Source organism: Balaenoptera musculus, chromosome 10, assembly GCF_009873245.2.
Source record: "Balaenoptera musculus isolate JJ_BM4_2016_0621 chromosome 10, mBalMus1.pri.v3, whole genome shotgun sequence".
Classification (NCBI taxonomy): Eukaryota; Metazoa; Chordata; class Mammalia; order Artiodactyla; family Balaenopteridae; genus Balaenoptera; species Balaenoptera musculus.
The window spans coordinates 94,578,822-94,593,057 of NC_045794.1; the positions used below are offsets into that span (position 1 = coordinate 94,578,822).

A 14,236-nucleotide genomic window follows, 5' to 3' on the forward strand; every position below is an offset into this window, starting at 1 on the left:
CACGCCACCTGCTCCCCACCCCACCCCAGCAGCAAGTTAGTGACAGTTTCCTCCCCTAAGACCCAGACAGGGTTCCTGCTGCCCTACCTGGCAGCCTCCACCCTCTCAAACAGGACCTATTTCATGCCAGGGCCAGGAGGCAAACAAAACAGGAAGATGGAAAAGCAGCTGTGTGCGGCACAGAGGCTCAGCCCCTTCCCCATGCCAAGTACTACCCCAAAAGCCAGACCCACCCGGGAGGGGAGACGGGAGAGCTCTATTCCACAGTTGGTCAGGCTGGAGCTCTCCACCCCAGCGGAGGCAAGGAGCCAATAGCTCCTGCCCAGGAGAGACATCCAGCCCCAGCACTAGTTCCCAGGGAGCCGCCACTAGCCCTTCACCAATGGTCACAAGGAAGGAGCTCCACCCCGCGCCAGCCAAACTCTGGGCTCTCCACCAAGGGCCTCTGCCCACACGCCCGGCCAGTCCCAGCGGAGGTGCCAGGGCTGCCAGCAGAACACGCTCCACAGATGCGGGAAACTCACATGCCACACACCTCACATACACACCGTCCTGTGTGTACACTCCAAAGGAAGAAAGAAATGCAGACATACACTGTGAGCCCTGCTTGGGGAAGGGGGTGGGGGGCGGGCGTGTGTGTACACACACAACAACCCCCCCCCCCACCGAGTCCATCTTCCGCCAATGCCGATTCAGAGACCACACACGGTAGCCGGGAAAGCCGTTATATAAATACCGTGCCCTCCGTCTGGGTGTCTTACATAAATACACTGCACATGACCCCCCAGCCCCTCCCCACTCACCGGGCTGTCGGCAGAGAAGGGCAGAGAAGAGAGGGTGCAAACAATCAGCCCTGCAGGCAACCACCACTTTCCTGGGCTACCACCCAGACCCGCCAGCGTTCCTCCTACACCCGGGGGGCCAGGGCCCCAAAGAGAGCCTAGACTGTCCCAGCACCGTCTCCCCAAAAGCCTCCCAGAGGAGAGGAGAGAGGCTCGAGTCAGGAATGGAAGAGGCCTTCCAGTTCTTTGCTGCTTCTCTCCTTTGGGGGGCGGGGTGGGGGGTTGGCGTTGGAATAAACGAAGAAAAAAAAAAAAAAAAGCGGACATGAAGATTCCGGAGTTTCAACTGGTTAAAAAAAATTAGACAAACTATCAAGCAGAATGGCACATGGGCAGTTTTCTTACTCCCTGCCCAGCCCCCTCCCCTGCCAGGGCCCTTGTCCCTGGACCATTAAAATAAAAAGTGGAGGGACATCCCAGATACCCAGGCAAAGGAGCCCCAAACAGGCATTTATTGGGTGCAACTTAGACACTCAGGATCCCCTTCCCCTGTTCCCAAATCTTTCTCCCTGAGGAAGGCTGATGCAAAAAGAAAATATGCAAGAAAACTAAGGGAAAAAGTTGGGGAGGGGGCTCACCCCACTTTGAGTTTGGGCGTGAAGAGCTTGGGAATCCTCTCTCTAAGGACACCCGGGCACAAACATAGTTTTATGTTCCACAGAGACTTGCAAAACATGGATTTCTCACAGGCAGAAACGGGAGAATCCGATCTGATAAATAACCCCCACCCCTTTCTTTCTCTCCACAAAGGAAAACAGAATCGGTGGCTGGGTGACCACACACCCCATCACCCCAGGGCCCCCAAGCGTCCCCAGCCAACCTGCGGGAGCAGACTGACCCCCAGATCTGGAGCACCCAGGCCAGGAGCGAAGGGGTTGGGGGCTCTGCTAATGCTCTGGTGAACCCTACCGAAGCCCAGGGTTTGGGAGAGAATTTCGAATCAACAGTATCGGGTGCCCCCCAGCACCCCAGTCCCGGACCCCCTCCCTCAGCGTCCCCAAATCGCAGCCCGGGGTGGCCGCCCCGGCCGGCTGGGGCCTTGAACGGTCCAGCTGGGGGAGGGGGAAGCGGGCCGGACTGGGGTGGCCTCCCCCGGGCAAGCCTGCAAAATAATAGTCACCCTCCTCCTCCTCGTCCCCAGTCGCGCCTTTGTCCTCGCCGGGCCGAGCGGGCGGCGCCCGGGCAGCCCCCCCATATCCGAGTGCGAACGCGCGTGTGTCCGCCCTCTCCTCCCCTCCCTCTCGCGCAAAAACAAAGAGGCGGAGGGAGCCCCGTTTCCCCCCAGGTTTGCGCCCCTCCGCGGGCCCGCGGCCCCCCAATATTTACCCCGCCGGGAAGGCGCCGGTGCCGGGCCGCTGCTCGGGGAGCTGCCGCGGGCGGGGGCGGCCCGCCTGGGCGGATGCCGGAGGATTCGCAGAGCCGCCCGGCGCGCCAGCCTCTCCCGGCCCAGCCGCCGCCACCGCCGCCGCCGCCGCCGCCGCCGCCGCCGCCGCCGCGCTCCGCTCCGCTCGTCCCGGCCGGGCTCAGGTTCTGGGATCTCAGCGCAGCCGCCGCCACCTCCCTCCTCCCGGCCCTCCTGCCCGACCGCCCCCGCCGCCGGCTCGCGCGCTCCCGCCCGGCGCGCGCCCGCCGGCTCCCATTGAGCCCCGGGCCCGCCCGCTGATGTCATCCCCGGCCAGCCGCCACCGCCCTGGAGGATTTAAAGTGCCCGCGCCCTCCGCTCCCGGGGACGCTGGGGCGCCCCGGAGCCGGGAAACACGGCCCCCCAGGCTCGCGAGGAGCACCTTGCAGGAACGGGGCCTTACGTTTGGGGCCGAGGAGCGCACACAGACACTGACACCCTGATCCAGTGGGGGCACAGGTGGAAAAACCTGGGAGGGGGTGGGGAGGAGGAGGGCACAAAAAGCTGGGTTCTTCTAGACCCAAACACTCCTCTCCCCTCTGCCCGGTTCTCTCTCCTCTCACACCCTAGTAGTGGGCCCCTCTGAAGGCCGGTGTTTGCAAAAGGAGAATGTTTACAGATTTGGGGGTCTCACTCCGCCTCCGGGCTCTGAGTGCTGCAGAGCACACAGGCCAGGTTGACTCAGAGGCCAGCGATTTGACCGGACAGCAAGAGACGGAGGGATGTTGACAAACGGCCCAGAGAGGTAGCTGGGGCTATGCTGCGCTCTCCCCCCATGGAAAAATCAAATGCAAAGACCTTTTTCTTCTCCCTTCTTCCTCTTCCGGCAGCTCAAACTGATGGGCACAGAGCTGACCTCAAACCCAATCCTGTCCTCACTCGTTTAATGAGGGACCCCACACACTGCCATGGAGCCAACACTTGAGCGACGGTCCCCCAAGTGGTGCACATTTAGCCAAGTCCCCTCCTAGCTCTGGGCTGGGGTTTCCTTATCTGCAAATCGGGAAGGAGCACCCGTCCCTCCCCAGGTCACTGAGAATTAATTAAGGCTTCCTACTGGCTTCCAGAGCAGGCGATGAAAGATTCCAGGGCAGTTATTAAAATGATATTTACACTGTACCATGCAAAGCTCCAAATTATGACACACATCCATTCACGCACACAACTGTGGCTGTGGACACACAAAATGCTGGAGTGCACTGCATCCCTTCCCAGAAGCATGGTTCCTGGGAAGAGTCACTTCAAGAACAATCACACCTTCCTTCGAGCCTGAGGGACTTAGTCACACACTCTCCAAACTGTCAGGAGCCCCACAGACTGGGTTCTTCTTTCAGAGCCCAGGAAACTGCAGCCCAGAGATGGGAAGGGGTTGGCCTGGGACCACACAGCACAAGATAGCTCTGTTCTCTCAGCGGTCCTTGGGAAAATGAGTCTATCATGATCTCACTTCCAAGAGGAGGAGAGTGAGGACAAGCCTCCCAGGAGAGGTCTGGGGCAGTCAGCTGGGGACCTGCCCTCAAAGCCACTTTTGCCAGAGAAGAGGGTCACCAGCAAAAGTGGTGGGCTTTGCTTGGCTTGCGTGGTGTTTTTTGTTATTTCTTTTGTTCTGTTAACTGATTCCCAGTGTTTTAAAATGGGAAGATTTCATATGACAGGTCTGTTTTCCCTACTTCTCTCCAAACACTGGGAGAACTGCCACTCTGGGCCCAAACGCACCCTGGGCCCTGGCCATACTCAGCAGGCCTGGGCAGCAGCCACCCACATTTATCAAAGCCCAAGGGCCCCCACTTGTTTCCTCACGTCAGCTTGTTTTACCCATTTTTATGACTCCCTCATCTCCTGGAGGTCCCCAAATGTGACCTGTCCTAGAGGCCAACCACCAGGCTTGGCTACCAATGCCCTTCCCTTCATCATCTGTTTCCATCCCAGTCTCACCGACCCTGAATCCTGCTTCCACTGTCCAGGGCAGCCGGCCCTCCCTGCGGCTGCAGGTTCTCCTATGTGAGACAAGGTGCCAGGCCTGGGGCCCCAGGCAGAGGGCCCCCCAGCACTACTGAGCAGGGTGGATACACCACTGTGTCCTCTGTCTTCACCATCCCAACCTTCCAACCTGGCCCTGCTTCCCGGCCCTCTCTCTCCAGGAAGGGACTGATACTCCTCCAGCATCTACTAAGTACCTGGCACTGGGAAAGGTGTTATCTCATGTAATCCTCTCAACAAAGATGAAATCCTACTCTTGTCCTTTTCCAGGTTGAGAGAGGAATCTGAGGCTCCTCACCTCTGCCTCGGGGTACACATTAACAGTCAGATGTCCCAGCTTCCCCTCCCAATCTTGTCACGTGTCCCCTCCCATCCCAGAACTTGTAACTGACCCCCCTCTGCACCACTATTGAAGATCCTGGTCAGCCAGTCTTGAGACCCACTCTTCCCCTCAAGGCCTGCGCCCAGCCTCTCCACACACACACACCCCCACCCCATCCCCCCCCAGTCTCTGCCTTGGAAGAATGCTCCCCACACCCCCTCCCTGATTAGCTGTTCTGTGGACCCAAGTTCTCCTCCTCCCTACTCCCCTCTGAGACCACCCATGGGTCCTTCTGAAGAACTTTGCAGCTCAACTCTCAGGAGAAACTGAGGGGACACAAAACCCAGCCAAGGAGGGGAGGCGATTCCAACGGGAAAGAAAACTTACAACAGAGTTCTAGCAGCCTCTGGGCCTGACTTCTCTCTCCAGACTGGATTCTCAATGACTCCTCCTGGGACTTAACTCCCAACTCTAAAGCCCAAGGGTGTGTCTGGCTGGATTTCCCCTAGCCCCGCTCCCTACATACCACCTACCCACCCACCCACCCACCCAGAAGACGCAACTGGGCCTGGGACAATAGGTGTCAGTGAAGAGCTGATCACTGGGCCCCACACTGGGTTTTAGCTGCTCTGCACTGGTCAGGGGGAGCCGCTCCTGACAGTTTGTTCCCATTTCCCTGGCACCCCAGAGCACTGGGCTGGGGATCTTGTGGTGCCCAGTGATGGGGAGAAAGATTTCAGCACCCCCCCAAGGGACCTGCAACCTGAGTCTTGGGGGTGGGGTGTGGGGAGGAGGAGGTCACCATGGATTTACCAGGCAGCAGGGGAGGGTCCTTAAAATGACACAATCTGTCCCCTGAGGCTGTTCTGCAGCCTCAGGACCTCAGGCCTGGCTCTCCCGCTGCCTGGGGCACTTTTCCCTCAGCTGTGTACCTCACCTCCCTCAGGTCAGGACTCTCAAGTCCCTTTCCACAGGGAGGCCTTCCAATCCTGATTTAAGATCTGCCTCTCCTTCTCTGCTTCATTTTGTTTCCTGGCACTTACCACTACCTAACTTATTCTATATGGTACTTATTTGACTGTTTTTTTTCTTGGTCTGCTTCCCCCACTGGAATATCAGTTGCATGAAGGCAGATCTTTGGGGGCATCACGCGTCACCAGTATCAAGACTGGTGTCTGGCACACTGGAGGGATTTAACAAATATTTGCTGAATGAGTGAATGGTTGGATTGTGAAGGGACAGCCTCCACTCTCTCTGAGAACACATGAAGAGCTATCACTTATTGAGCACCTACTGTGTGCCAGGCCCTCTCTGAGACCCGATACCTGCATTCGATCCTCACATCTATCCTCAGCAGAGATAGTGGCCTGGCAGAGCCCACTCTCTTAACCACCTCGCCCAGGCTGGTGGAGAACACAGCTCTGGGGCAGGGCCCTGGCTCCCTCCATCAGACCCCTGAGCTCCTTTACTAGAGAAGCAACTCTGGGCCCCAGTTGAGAGCCACAGGGCCTAGTGGGGCTCATTTATGCCAACTCCATCATTTCACAGGCAGAGACTCAGGGAGTCTTGCTCAAGGTCACACAGGGAATCCGAGACAGTAGCCCACGGTGGTTAAGAAGCTGCCTTCAAATGCTGACTCTGCCACTTTTTAACTGTGTGACCCTAGGAAAGTTCCTTAAACTCTCTGAGTCTCATTTGTAAAATGGGGATAATGCAGATGATCATGCACAGAAACACCCTGGTCCAGAAGAAGCCCTGAGTAAGAGGAAGATGTTGACCCTATTACTGTTGTAAGGAGTGGACACGGAGTGAATGCAGGCTGCCTGTCTTGGATTCTCCCTAGCAGTGCAGGCTACATCTCCAGCTTCTTTCCTTACCTTACCTCCCCCTGGAGGGTCCGCCACCAGCCCCTTCGAGGTGGGCGTGGGTTGGAGGTATGCAGTCCTAGCTGGGCCCGGTGAGCCACTGGCCTTGCCCACTCTCTGTCTATACCTGTGGTCTTGGTTCTAGGAAGCCCCTGCAAGAAGTTTCTCTGGGGTCTTCCTACTTGGGTCTCTCCCAAGACCCTCAAGGGTCAGTGGCCCACACAGGCTCTGCTCTAAGAGGTCCTCCTCAGGATATGCCAGCCTGAAAATGCTGCCTTACTCCATTCACCTCGGCTCCTTGCCCCCAGAGCCTTCCAGGGTGCCCTCCCCCAACCTTTGGCTTCTCCCACGGCAGTGTCCTGACGCCTCGGCCTGCCCTCTCCTGTCTCCACTGCTTTTCAATGCTTCTCCTGGGTGACCTCACCACATCATCATGATTAGTCAGGTCATTCCCGGCAGTGGTTCCTCCCTCCTCTGCCCTCTTCAGCTGAGAGGCAGCAGGGCGGGCTAGCAACAGGCCTGGACCAGGGCCCAGGAAGCCTGGGTTCGAGTGCCAGCTCAGCCACTGAATTTCAGGGGGACCTTGGAGAATTCACAGCCCCTCTCGAGGCGGCTGGACAAGGAGACCTCTAAGGCTCTTTCTTCAGTCTCCCTGTCTGTAAACTTAAGGCTGGACCAGATGGGGAATGGCCTACACGCTCCACATCTGGCACTCTGTTGAGAGAGATCCTGAGGTCCCACACATCTGGGCTCAGTGGGAAAGGGTTCTCTTCCCACCATCACCCCCATATTCAAAACACATGCACTTCCTGTCAGCTCTGTCTCCCAACTACATGCTGAACCCAGCTTGGATTACTTGGATACCACACTGGTCTGTTAATGGTGAGATCATGTACCTCTGCTACTGAAAATACACTAATGGCTCCTTCTGTCGGCGTGAAATCCATGCTCTCTCCCAGGTCTGCTATGATCTGGTCCCAATCTGCCTTTCAGATCTCACCTTGAACCTTTCTCCCCCTGGTCTTTTGTTTTGTCACATCTCAGGGCCTTTGCACTGGCCGTTCCTTCTGCCTAGAATGATCTCCCCCCAGGTCTTCAATGGCTGCCTCCATCTCATGATTCAAATCGCAACTCAAAAGTTACCTCCTCACAGAGGTCTTCCTTGACCACACAATCTGAAGTGGGCCCCCTTGCCCTCCGTCCCTCTTTGCTGGATCACCCTGACTTATTGTCTTTATGGAACTTACTAGAGGCTGAAAACATTAGCTTGTTTATTTTTAATGCCCGTGAACATAAGCTCCAAGAGAAAGAAACCCTCCTGTAGCTGCTCCGTGGGTGCTCAGTTGGTAATGGGTGCCCCATAAATACTTGTGCAATGAGCGAACTCTGCCACGAACTCTGCCACGGGTATGTGGTCCCTGGGGTGGAGGCAGGGCCTGGCACTTCCCACCCCTGGGTCAGATGTTGCCTGACAGCCTTCCCTCAGGGACAGGCCTGTGGTTTCTCCCCACCCCCTCCCAGCCTTCTTGGCCTTCTTGTGGTGGGCTGTCGGCCCGCCCCCTCAGCTGTACACAGCCTCTCTCAGCAATCCCTGGGCTGCTGTCTTCTTAAGGGAAATCAACTCCCAGTGGAGTTAGGAATGCCTGCCACGTGTCCAAAGGCACAGTGAGCACTAACAATAACCCAGCATCACCAAAGGACCACATCACCCAGCCTCCAGCCCACCCCCCCCACCCCCAATGCCTCCATCCACTTCCTTCCTTCAACTCAGCCTGTCACCTGGCTGCCCCTCTGGGCTCACCTGACCTCTCTGCTCCACACAATCTCCCTCGTTCGCACTGCTGTCGATCCTCTCCAAAACTTGCTCCTTCCATCCTCTGGGAATCCAAGGAAGCCCATTCCCGGGACACACAACCACTCATTAGCCGGGCCGCGGGAATTACGATGATTGCCACGGCTAATAATCCCAATTCCCACAACAACACTTCTCAACTCAGCCTAGTTGCTGCGACTCATCGTCTCCTCAGCATGTCACATGTCTGTCCACAAACATTTCCTGATGCCAACTCCTTGCAGGGCCTGAGAGATCCACACTGGACCCTGTTCACCAGGAGTTGACAATCTGCCCGGGGAGGCTGGGTATACCCAAGAAAAAGACAGACTAACAATGCTGGAGAGGGACTTCCCTGGCAGTCTAGTGGTTAAGACTCTGAGCTTCCATTGCAGGGGGCACGTGTTCGATCCCTGGTCGGGGAACTAAGATCCTGCATGCTGCGTGGGGAAATAAAAACAATGCTGGAGAGAACATGCCAGCAGTGAGTGCAGGAGGACAGATCCACGGGGCCTGGGATCAGCGGAGGCACCAAAGTGTGGTGAGCTGCCCCCTCACCCTCCACTGGGGCATTCTGTGAGATACACGACCTGGGTTTTCTTCACTTCATGTGAAACCTGCTGTTTCCTCTTCAGCTTCCTCTCCTTCAGATCCCTCCAAAGCCTATGTTTTCAGTACAACGTGACTATAACCAAGAGATATGGTAGGAGTTTGGGGAGCAACCAGTACCTCCACAGACCCAGGACTCGCTCCGTTCTTTGACCAGGCTCTCCTCTGCGTCCAGTGAGGACTCCCACCCCGGACCCTCCTCCCCGCCCCCAGTCGGAGCTCCTGCTGACGCTTACCTGACACTCGCGTGTTGGCCTCCGAGATGGGAGATGCGCACACCTGTCTCTCCAGGTGAGGATTCAGCTAGGGCGCACCGCGCAGGAAGGAGGGAGCCGGCCTGGGGCGGGGCTGTGACGTCACCGTTTCCGCCCCGCCCCCGGCTTCCCGGCCGTGCTCCGGCTTCCCGGCCCGCGGGGATTCGTGGTTCTCATGCTTCCGGGGTGAGGTGATGGGGACACTTCCCCCGACACGCACGCCTCATTCGGACCGGGCCCCCAGCCGTCAGCTGTGCCTCCAAGTGAGACCCTCGGGAGTGGGCGGACTGAGAGGGGAGGTTCCACTCTTCCAGAGTGAGGGACCCCTTGAGAAACCAAGAAAGAGCTGGGATTCCCACCACCCCACATCCACCCCCCTCCCCCGCTTACACAGAACAGTTGGGTCCTCGGATTCCAGGTTCAAATCACCTGGAGTAAGGAATGATCTCCGGAGGGACAGGGGGAGCCTCTGATTCCTCGAGTGTTTTCTTCAATTCATACCCCACTCTCTGAACTTCCCTCCAACCCTATATAGGGTTGATATATCTTTTAAATCTCTCTCTCTGTCTTGCATTGAGATATAATTCACGTAACATAAAATTCACCGTTTAAAAAAGTATACAACTTGGTGGCTTTTAGTAGATTCACAGGGTTTTGCAACCATTACCTCTAACTCCCTAACAGTTTTATCACCCAGAAGAAGAAACCCCATACCCACCAGCAGTCACTCCCCATTTCTGCCCTCCTCCAGCCCCTGGTGACCAGTAATTTACTTTTGTCTTTTGCCTATTCTTGTTATTTCATATAAATGGATCACATGATGTGCAACCTTTTGCATCTGGCTTCACTTGGCATCTTTCTGTCAAGGTTCCACCACGTGGTCACATGTATCAGTACTTCCGGGATGCAGTACTTTTTCTGGCTGAATAGTATTCCAGATCGAGTTTCCCACAGTCTAGAATTGGTTGACTGCATCCCTGTGGTGTCTCTTAACATGCTCCACTATCCCCCGTATTTCCTATAAACTGGTAATTAGATGTAGATTCTAAAGGCTGGCGGCTTGATTTGATTTGGATTCAACGATTTTCTCAAGAATGTTTCACGGATGATGTTGTGCCCCTCCCAGTGCATCAGAGCAGGAGCCATAGAGTATTGGGTTGTTCCACCATTTAGCGATGCTGAGATTGATCAGTGGCTTTAGGTGTTGTTAACCTCATCCTTCTGTTATAAAATTCCCCATCAAACTTTTACCCAGGGATTTTAGCATCCATTGATGATCATGGACTAGGTCTGCTATTTTATCCTACAGTTTACAGATAAGGAAACTGAGGCTAGGAGAAGAGAAGTGGTTGGCCCAAATCACAGGGTTAGTGATAACCAATATCTACCACATACTGGACCTTCACTGTGTGCCTGGCACTGTGGTAAGCATTTTACATGAACTGACTCATTTAATCCTCTCAACAATCCTCTGTCATTGGCTTTATTTATTTATGTATTTTTAATATTTATTTATTTATTTGGCTGCATCAGGTCTTAGTCGCGGGATCTTCCGTTGCGGCCTACAGGCTCTTTGTTGCGGCACTGCAGTGCGCGGGCTTCTCTCTAGTTGTGGCACGTGGGCTCCAGAGCGTTGTAGACTTAGTTGCCCCACAGCATGTGGGATCTTAGTTCCCCAACTAGGGATCGAACCCACGTCCCCTTCATTGGAAGGCAGATTCTTAACCACTGGACCACCAGGGAAATCCCTGTCATTGGCTTTATATTCTCATCTTGTTTTCAAATCAGGAAACTAAGGCCCCAAATGGTGAAGGGACTTGCCTTTGATGAATCATTTGGTACTTCATCTCAGGAGATACTAGAGGACAGAGAAATGGGGGGAAAAAAAAAACTGTGTTTTTTCTTGCTCTGGTAAATATAGACATAAACAAAGTGATCAGAACCACGGAGGGAAAAAAAAAAAAGAGAGAGAGAGAGAAGAAAAAAGGTGAATTCCTTGGTGGTTCAGTGGTTAAAACTCAGCACTTTCACTGCTTTGGGCCCAGGTTCAATCCCTGGTTGGGGAACTAAGATCCCTCAAGCCATGCAGCTGCAGCCAAAAAAAAAGAACCATAGAGTCATGGAAGTCTCCCCAGAGGAAGCATCACTGGACATGGGCCTTTAAGCATGTGTAGGAGTTTGCTGTGGGGAATAAAGGTAGAGGAATGAGTCCACCATATGAATAAGGCCTGAGGTGTGATTTGGGCTGTGGCCAAAGACTCCATTCCTCACCATGGACATATGCTCACAAATGTCTGCCCTCAGCAAGAAGGAAGAGAGAGAGGGTATGGCTTGGCCCATCACATACTGAGAATATGCAGACATTATTACAGAGTGAGGAGCACAAAAAGCACTGGACTAGGAATCTGGCAGTGAGTGTTCACTGGGCTATGAGGCCCGGATGCTGTTCCCAGGCATGGTGCCCTGCCCTCAAAGGCCTAAGAAAAGCTGATGGAGACAGACCTGGGGGTCATTAGCTCCTACCCCAGAAAGAAGAAAGGCCAGCCTTGTCCTCACCTCCAGCTGCAAGGTTCTGACTGGAGGGATCCCCCCTCAGATACCTGGACCATTCAGTGAAAAGAACTTCCAGCAAATTCTAGTTCGAAGTGTCCCTTGTAATATATATGTATTTGCTTCTATGTGCATAGAATATCTCTGGAAGCTTCCAGAAGAAAAAAGTTTACAGATCATGCTTTCTTTACTATACAAAGAACACCTAGAAATCAGTAAGAAAAAGACCAACAATATAACGTAAAAATGACTAAGAATATGAAGAGACTGTTCACTGAAAAGGAAATACAAAGATTTCTGAAACTCAGTAAAGATGGCAGCTTCAGGACTTCCCTGGTGGCACAGTAGTTAAGAATCCGCCTGCCAGTGCAGGGGACACGGGTCGAGCCCTGGTCCGGGAAGATCCCACATGCCGCGGAGCAACTAAGCCCGTGGGCCACAGCTACTGAGCCTGCACTCTGGAGCCTGTGAGCCACAACTACTGAGCCCACGTGCCACAACTACTGAAGCCCACATGCCTAGAGCCCGTGCTCCACAACAGGAGAAGCCACCGCAATGAGAAGCCCGTGCACCGCAACGAAGAGTAGCCCCCGCTCGACACAACTAGAGAAAAGCCCGCATGCAGCAATGAAGACCCAACGCAGCCAAATATAAATAAATAAATAAATAAATAAATATTAAAAAGAAAAAAAGATGGCAGCCTCATTCAAACTAAGAAAAATGCAAATTACAGCTACACCAAGATTCCACTCTCACCCATCAGCTTGGGAAAGATACAAAATTTGGGTAACACACTGATGGCAAGGCTCTGGGGAAACAGGCCCTTTCATCCCAGGGAGAGTAAATGTGTACAGCCCCGGAGGAGAGCAATGACGATACCCATCAAAATGACAACTGCACGTTTCCTTTGACCTCAGTCCAAATCCAGGTATTTATCTTACAGGTATCAATGCACAGGAGGGAACTGGCTTATGAAAAGGGTTGTTCATAGCAGTGTGTGTGTATGTGTTGGAAACATGTCCATCAATAAGGAGCTGATAAAATAGAACATTCACCCAATGGGCCTTAATGAAGTCGTATAAATGAATGAGGAAGCACTTTATGTACAAATGGGGAAAGATCTACATGAAGTATTGCTCAGTGAAAAAAAAAACAAGTTTCAGAGAAGAGTATATAGTTTGTGACTATTTATGTAAAAAGGGAGGAGAAAGAACATGCATCCGTCTTTTCTATCTATCCATCATCTATCTATCTATCTATCTATCTACCTATCTTTTTTGACCACGTCAAGTCACGCGGCATGCAGGATCTTAGTTTCCCGACCAGGGATCGAACCTGTGCGCCCTGCATTGGGAGCGTGGAGTCTTAACCACTGGACCACCAGGGAAGTCCCTCTATCTATATTATGAGTATCTCTGACCGGCAATATAAGAGGCTGATGATTTGGGGGGCTTCTCCAGGAGAGGAAATGGGTGGCTGAGGGAAAGTCATGGGAGGGAGACTTTTACTGTACCATCTTTGGTAACTTTTGAATTTTGATCCACGTGAAAATATTTTCCATTCCAAAAACTACATTAAATTAAAAGTTTAAGAGTCCATCTTACAGAAAGGGAAACTCGTGGGTCAACAGAGTTTGCAGGTTCCTCTCCTACAACACCCCGGGTAAAGGAGGGCACGAGGGAAGGAGGGTGTCCTCTCCTTGCTTTCCTGTTTTAATTCTCGCAGCCACCTCCCCATTTTTCAGATGTTGATACTGAGGCTCAGAGCTGTAGAATGACTCCCTGAGGGCACAAGGCTGGGGTGCAGGGGGCAGCCAACATCCAGTTCACATCCATGGCTCCTGGCCCTCCCATTGGCCATCACCACATGATGCCACCCCAGCTGGCCAGCAGGCGTGATGGATTTCTCAGTTAACTCTTCATCCTGAACTTTCTGGTTATTTGACCAAAGTGGACTATTGTTTGCCTGAATTACACTTTATTAAAAAAAAAAAAAAGGATAAGCTGATTGAATGAGAATGAGCAGTCATAGGACTGGAATGGCTCAGGCTAGATTTATCAGGGACTTGACTGGACTGGCCCGTTCATTAAATTATTTGGGAGTTTACTTTAAATTTAGCAGCATTTGGATTCATTGGCTTTTTGAACAGGCCTGGGTTTGGAAAGAAATTCAATTAAGTGGTTCTTTGACTAAATTAATGGGATTATTTTTATGATTGAATTACGGCAGTTTCTTTCAAGACTTAATTTGCCTCCTCTCTGAGGCTTTTCGAGACCTTACCAGGGAGTTCTGGGGGAGATGGAGACTCTGACCACTTCCAGTTCACTCTATGCAGCAGCTGCCTCCTCTGGGAACCCCTCTAGGACCCCCCAGCTCCCCCCACTTCACAGCAGTCACGCTTCCTTGTTTGGCTCCCTGATTCACGCTGTTGATGGTAAAGGGTTTCCAGAACTGTTTCCCCATCAGGCTCTCAGCTCTTTGGGGACAGAGACCGTGGATTCACCTGGTCCCGGTTCTTGGCACAGGTCTTGGCCCAAAGCAGGAGCTCAGGCCAGGCAGGAATGAATTCAACTGAACTGAT

General features: G+C 53.4%; 1 protein-coding gene across 7 annotated transcripts in view; it reads right to left on the reverse strand.

Moving 5' to 3' along the window:
• Positions 1–9,106, reverse strand: part of LOC118901666 (casein kinase I) — a 30,675-nt gene extending 21,569 nt beyond the window's left edge. For 3 of the 7 annotated variants that reach the window (XM_036865041.1, XM_036865040.1, XM_036865045.1), the window contains exon 1: positions 2,169–2,440. The gene's annotated coding sequence lies outside the window, so the exon portion shown is untranslated. Of the gene's footprint in view, positions 1–2,168; positions 2,443–9,087 lie in introns of those variants that run through there. The other 4 variants (XM_036865043.1, XM_036865042.1, XM_036865044.1 and 1 more) reach the window with 4 other exon arrangements.
• Between the last annotated feature and the right edge of the window lie 5,130 nt (positions 9,107–14,236).